Here is a 7,257-nt window from a genome sequence, read left to right as displayed (position 1 = left end):
AAACTCCTTTTTGGCCTTTCTCTCCCATACTAGTACTATTTAATGTTTTTCAGGCGTGCTCTTATGATCTGGTAATTTTAAGCCTAAATACTAGGTTCCCTGGAACTGTTCATGACAGTTTAATTTGGAGGCAATCTGCCACTATGCAGGAAATGGTAGGACTTTGGGAGAATGGGAACAAATATCCGTGGCTTTTGGGTGAGTCCTCACTTCTTTTCTCAAGAAGATGGTGTTGGTTACTGCAGAGTAACAATCAAATATATAACATAAATGCTTTATTCTTGTTTTCAGGTGACAGTGGGTATCCCCTTGAGCCTTGGCTGATGGCTCCCATTTTAGATGCAGCTCAGGGAACTTCAGAGGCACGATATACTCGTGCACACTCCCAAACCAGAAACTGTGTGGAGAGATTATTTGGTGTCCTGAAGAACACTTTTAGGTGTCTGCTACGCCATAGAGTGCAGCATTATCAGCCCCCTGTGGTGTCAGCAATAATTGTGGCATGTGCAGTGCTTCATAATACGAGTATACACCACAATATAATTGATAGAGTGGATGTTGGTGATGTACAGCCCGATGTTAATGAAAGAATTGAGTATAACAATGGGGTAGTACAAGGGGAGCGAGTAGCAGAAGCAGAAAGAGTGAGGGAAATGCTTGTAAGAAATTTCTGAACACATTCTGTATGCTGAGCTCCAAAAATAAAGCATGGGAGGGTTATACTAGAAAATTTGTATTGCAGGTTTATTTTTTGATTTTACTAAAGCCTTTCATTCCATTCTTAATCAAATATTGACAAGTGAAGCTAACAATTTGGTGACATTTTTAGGGGTGGCAGTGAGTGAGACCTGCCAGCCGTATCGCGAGACCGTGACTGAATCTGCGGCCATCGCGATTCACCGATTCAATTGTATTCGTGACGCAAAAAAATGATACATTGTTCATTGTTACTTAGGGCGTAGTTATTTTGCACGAAATAACCCTTAGAGACCCTAAACAGCACTAGGAAAACTGTCTAAAAGAGCTGCGAATGTTTCAGCTAGTACATTCAATTGTGCATCCAGCAACATCACCATGGTTTTGGGTGCAAACATAGCTGCTGTATATAATTTAAAACTTTTGACCGTAACTACATCCCTTCAAATAGATTCCTGATGCTGTACGCTCAGAAGACTGTGGAATATATAGCAGAATCTGTGGAGAGTCCAATAATAAAAGCCTTGCAAAGGGGCTCTAGTTTTCGAACAGAGGAGGTGTTCATTGATTTTCTTTAAGGGCAAAGGTGACCTTATTTATTCATCTTAAGATGTTGTCACTGTTTCTGAACACATAAAAAAGTGCTATCGGGAGTTTTCAAGGCCTAAAGGAAATAGGAGGAGACTCGATGCCCAAGAAATGTTGGAGATAATCCAACATTTAAAGAATAACACCCCCTTGCTAACGAACAAGTGCTCCCCTCTCACTCCCCTTTCTTTTCCATCCCCATCAGTGAACTCCTACAATGACAACCTTAAAATTACAAGTGCCTCTCCACCTGTGTGCCATTAACATTTCCAAGAAAAAACACCATGCTGTGCTTCTACCAAAATTACCCCAGTGATCTATGTCCTTTGGGGAAATCATCATCCCATACCTGCACCATGCACAGCCGGACTCATGAACTACCACAGACTATTGTGACTTGGATAACTCAATGTACCCCCATTATGGAGCTTATTTGCACTCCCTCCCATTACAAAGACAGCCACAAGTGGTCATGAGGTATTTGAGACCTGTGCACATGAAGTCAGAGAGGAAGGCATCATAAAATATAAGAATAAATTAATGCTCATTGTCAGTTCACTGGAGGGAGGCATCTATTTTATGTACTACATTTCAAATAAGGCAAGTATAAGCTATTTCAAGGCTTAATCTCAGCCCATGTTGTTTCATTCACAAATGTTTGAAAATTATGTTACGCGAAGTTTTAGTGACGCAGTAGTTTGGTTAGCGTCACACAGTAGTTTAGTTAGGTAAGAGTACTGAGCTTACAAAAGGTGCAGTGAATAATTCAATCCGTTAAATGAAAGTACAAGCCTAGCATCAAGCTTTCAAATATCCCTTTCAAGCTTTTGCCTTCACCTTTGGAGTATCATCATCGGTCATACTGCTCAAAGTATGCATGCCTCGCGGAAATAATGAAAAGCTTCGTGCTATGTTACTCAACGCCAGTAGCGAGTGATCATCCAGCTGAGCAGTGAAGTGAAAGTATCAATAGTTCATAAAAAAAACCATTGCCATTTGTGTGTTCTATGTGAAGTGTTCGTGGATATTTCTGAGAATCGCTGTTGTAAAGCTGAGCTCTGCCGCCCATGGACCCGGGAGCAAATAAAAGTCTTCTCCGGGCCGTCGTGAGGTCAGACGTGTTTGGCCGTTGCTCGTGGGGAAGGGAAATTTGCCTTGAAATGACGAAGTCTGGGAAGTCGGAAGTTACGGTCGGGGTTAAATGTTCCCTTTGTCACAAACACCTAAGGAATGGAGTGCAATGTGGAGTGTTTAGTTGCTGGTTCCACTTTAACTGCTCTTGATCAAACTTGGAAGAATACGTTAAAGATGGATGGAGTTGCTGGAAGTTAGGAGTCGAGAGGGAGAGACAGCTCACCATCGAGCAGAAATTTCAAATCGCGAGGCTGACTACGGAGCTGGACGAAGCAAGGAGAAGGATTGAAGTGCTAGAGGCTGAGAATAACAGACTGCGAGGGCGGATTCGTAGTGCTACAACAACAAAAACGCTAGGTAAGACAAGATGTGAGAGGTCTGAAGTTAATGTGAAGTCATACTCAAAAGCTTGTAACAAATTATTTAATAATAATAAATAACATCATTATGACATCTCCATTTACAGGGACCTTGTGTCACCCATGAGGAGGAGGAATGGGCGAACTTCCTCTCAGATGATTTATTTGAGGAAATGCCATCAGGCATATCATCACATGGAAGATTAGAGCGACCATTACGCACCTAAGACTCCCCAGTAAGGGAACCCTATGAGCAGCTGCTGGAGGCTGCAATATCAGTTCTAGGGTCCCTCCAGCAATCAGTATTGGCAAGCCAAAAAGGGGAGGACAGCAAGAAAGATATAATTGGGAGACAGAATGTTCTACTTGACTTAGCATCCATCACTTCTGATGCTAATCCTCAGTATGATTCTGTCATTATCACCCTAGGACCTCATCTGGAAAAAGTTGGGGCCAAAGAGTGCTCCGATAATAAGTCACTTAAAAATTAGGGTAGAAATTGTAAGGTATTTTTAGGCACCTATTACTTCTGTTGTTTTAGTAATGCCGCCTTGGTGTTGCCCTGTCTGCTATGATGGGGAATATCATGAGTGTTTTGTTTTTTGGGTCTTTGGGATAGTTGGTGAAAAAGGATGCTCCTTACTCTGTGGAAACAGCTGTGTACAGACGTGCACCAAGAGCAACTATGTAGTTCACAGTGATGGTGTTGTATTAAAACTTTTTTCTTAGATGTTGGCTTTTTCCTTGAACCTACAGACACAACAGAAGTGAACAGGCCAAAAATGTTGAAACAGCCATGTTTTGGTCCAACTTCTGAGCGACGGTGATGGGAGCCCAAGATTCTACTCTGCTTCACATAATGCAATAAATTTTAATAAAATAATGGCAATTTCTTTATCGACAGAAATGAACTCAGGATCTGTACAGGATTAGATGACTGACGAAGATCTCAAAAATCCAACAACCAACAGGGATTTTTCGAAGTATTAGGAGCTGCTGGATAATGTTTGATCTTAAATACAGAAAATTTTGAAACATCTGACCCAGTCTGCCTCTAAGTTATAAAATATATACCAACACTTTCACTTTATGTTTGTCCTGCAATGATTAGCATTCATGAAACACCAAGTTAATTAGACATTCTCAGTTCTTTAATTTTTAATAATCCTGGATAATTTCTAAGAGATAAACTTTCTCAGAACCTTACCGCGGCCCATCAGTAAATGTGAATATATCTAGCCCACTTGAGATTTTCCGTTTATTTTTTGACAATCTCCTTCTTGAGCTCATAGTGAATGAGTCAAACAGGTATGCAGAGCAAAGCAATTGCAAACTGGTTCTAAGCCACGAGGAGGTCCTTGCGTTTTTTGGAATTCTCATCATCATGGTTTTTCACAAATTACCAAACCCGAGGTTGTACTGGTCCTATGACTGCAATTTCAAAGTGGAACGCGTAAGAGATGTAATGACTTTGAAGTGATTTTTGAGAATTTTACGCCATCTGCATTTGGCCAACAATTTGATAGCAAGCCAAGCGAAGCGAAGAGAGTTTTTCTTGACTTTATAAAATTGATCCTTTAATACAGCATCTCAATCTCAAATTCAAAGAGCTATACAATCCATCAGGGTGGCTTGCTGTTGACGAGAGTATGTTTAAATTTAAGGGCCGGTCATAGCTGAAGCAGTATATGCCAATGAAGCCCATGAAGTGTGGTTTCAAGGTTTGGGCAATATGTGATAGCACTACTGGCTATGCATTGGGTTTTGATGTATACACAGGAAGGAAAAGGGTTCCCAATAACAACCCAAACATATATTCATTGTGTGAAAGGGTTGTGCTGGATTCTGTCACTCCATGGATGGAAAAAGGCTTCGTGGTTTTCTTCGACAACTTTTTTTCGACAATAAATTTGGAGGAAAAACTTTTGGAAAAAGACATGTTTTCTTGTGGCACCATTCGCCAAAATAGGAAATGGGTTTCCCTCAAATTAGAAAACAGACAAAGAGCTAAGGAAAGAGAAGGACATGGACTTTGCGCAGTGCGGTGACGTCTCTGTTATGAAATGGAGAGATAGGGGGTCTAAGCCTGTTTGCATGGTTAGCAGTTTTCACCACCCTGGAAAAACGGTACCAGTGAAGAGAATTCAAAAATCTGGATCAAGGGAAACAATATTGTGCCCTGAAGTCATTGCGGACTATAATGCTCACATGGGGGGAGTTGACATATTTGACCAACTCCTCACATCATACAGCATTTCGTGGAAAAGCCGCAGATGGTGGATGAAGTTATTTTATTATTATATGGACGCTGCCATCGTAAACAGCTACATTATTTATAAAGTTTCATGTTCACAAACTTGTCCCAAAAACAATCTTCTCAGTCATTTGGAGTTTCGCTCTAAGCGCACGAATGAAATGATAAGGAACTTTTCCAGCAGACTTAAGAGTGGACCATCTCCAATACATACAGGAAAGTCAAGGAAAAATGAGGCTGCAAGGGCAATATCCTTAGAAAACGTTGTGCGATTCCAATATGTTGGGGATCACATGCCAATCAAGGGGTCAAGCTGAAGATGTGCTAATTGTAGTACAGCTCAAGACCCAAAAAGTTCTTCGATCACATACAAAAAGTGCGATGTGGCGTTGTGCCTGGAATGTTTTTATCCATTCCACACAAAAAATAAATGAAGCTATTGTATATTATTTGTTTCCTTTCTTAAGTTCATGTGTTCATTTAAAAATGCAGTTTTTAAGCTGTCCTGAATTTTCTTAGCAGTGTGTAATGAATTTCAAATGTAATGTTTTTAATTTGCCTTCAATGTGTATTTTTAATGTTGTTTAAGTGTAAAATTTAAACGTTCACCATGATTCACGGTTCTGAGGGTTTACATTATGATTCTGGGGATATGCAAAATTATTAAAATAATTCAAAAACCTATTATTAAATTTCATTTGAGGCTTGGAAAATTATGCGATCGAATAAGCGACCAGCGACCTATAAAGAGTAGTATAGAATTATGGGTAAAGGTTTGGCCCTAAGTGGTCGCTGGTTGAAATATCAACCACCTCATTTTCTTGCTAAAATATTTTTTTTCGAGTAAACAAAGTAGCAAACCTCATAGCATTCGGCATTATTAACATGAATAACCCAAAAAAAGATTTTTTTAAACAAATATAGTTCTGCCCTATAACGGGTTAATCAAACCTTGTACACATTTTAAACATAAAATTTTCACTCAATGTCGCTCTCATCGAGCCATCAAAGTTTCAATCTATAAGCAGTCTTTAAAACGTGAAATCCTGCTTGCTATTTTGGCTGCAGCCAGCTAATGTCAATATCCCTAACTCACCCTTTTAGTCGGCTTTTACGACAAGCAGGGATACTGCGAGAGTATTCTTAATCCCCCTCTCTGCAGGGGTGAACAATACTTTGAAAAGACATCCCTCCAGGGGCGCTTATATCACCTGATATCAAGTCGTACCCCAAGTCATTGCATTAGTTTCAGTTTTTGGATAGTAGAAGGAATGGTAAGTTTGGCCCATAGAAGATTTCGGCAGTGATGAGCCATAAACTCTTAGTTTTTTCAATATCATAATTCTTTGGAAATTACTGGCATCTCTTTCACCTCATGCATTTAGCAAAATAAATCACATTTAAAAAAAAACAACAAGCATAATCAGCACATAATTGATCCCAATAGCAAATAATCTTCCACATAGAATAGGAAAACACTGAGAAAGACTCCCAACCAGTAAGAACAAAATAAAGGTTAGAAAGGTGCGTTGCCCCTCCCATTAAGTAGAGCCTAAATCAGTAATGCTAAATATTTGCACAGCACAGAGATAGTACTTTCATGGAAATATAAGACCAAATAGCTTGATAGCCTAGGTTGAGCCGTGCAGGCAAACTGAAATCCTTAACTTCCTCCATTCATGCCATGGGAGTTCATGTTCCAATAAACCCCATTAACCAGGAGACCAACCTTGACAGTTCACCTGGTATTCGCATTTCTAACCAGCATTGACAAAAAAACCCCTTTAAAAGAAGCATGGAGTGGCACTGGGTATAAGGGCCTACATTAGGGTTTTCCCAAGAGCGAATGCTATCCTGCTATGGACTACTTGGTAGTCATGCCGTTAGCCACATCAGTTTGTTGACATTTAGTCTCAGAGGCAGTTGGAGATCTTCATAAATATTCGTGAAATGCAACAGGAAACATTAGGCCTTCCCACTTTCTCACAGATGTGGCCACAGAGAGTTCTTTCCTCAACCGCTAGCAAGTCTCTAAGCCATGGAAGTTTCCCTGGTAAAATCTCAAGGAAGTTTTACTAAAATGTATCTACCACTGATGGACAGTACCATGTTAAATAATCCATATTCTAGATGATTTACACAAAGATATTCTTTAAAATCCCCATCTGGGAATGAATGTTCAAAAATTATTTTCAAAAAGGACAGAAGTAAATCTACGAATGTTTT

The sequence above is a fragment of the Ischnura elegans genome, chromosome 11, assembly GCF_921293095.1.
Source record: "Ischnura elegans chromosome 11, ioIscEleg1.1, whole genome shotgun sequence".
NCBI lineage: Eukaryota > Metazoa > Arthropoda > Insecta > Odonata > Coenagrionidae > Ischnura > Ischnura elegans.
This window is presented reverse-complemented; position numbering follows the sequence as displayed.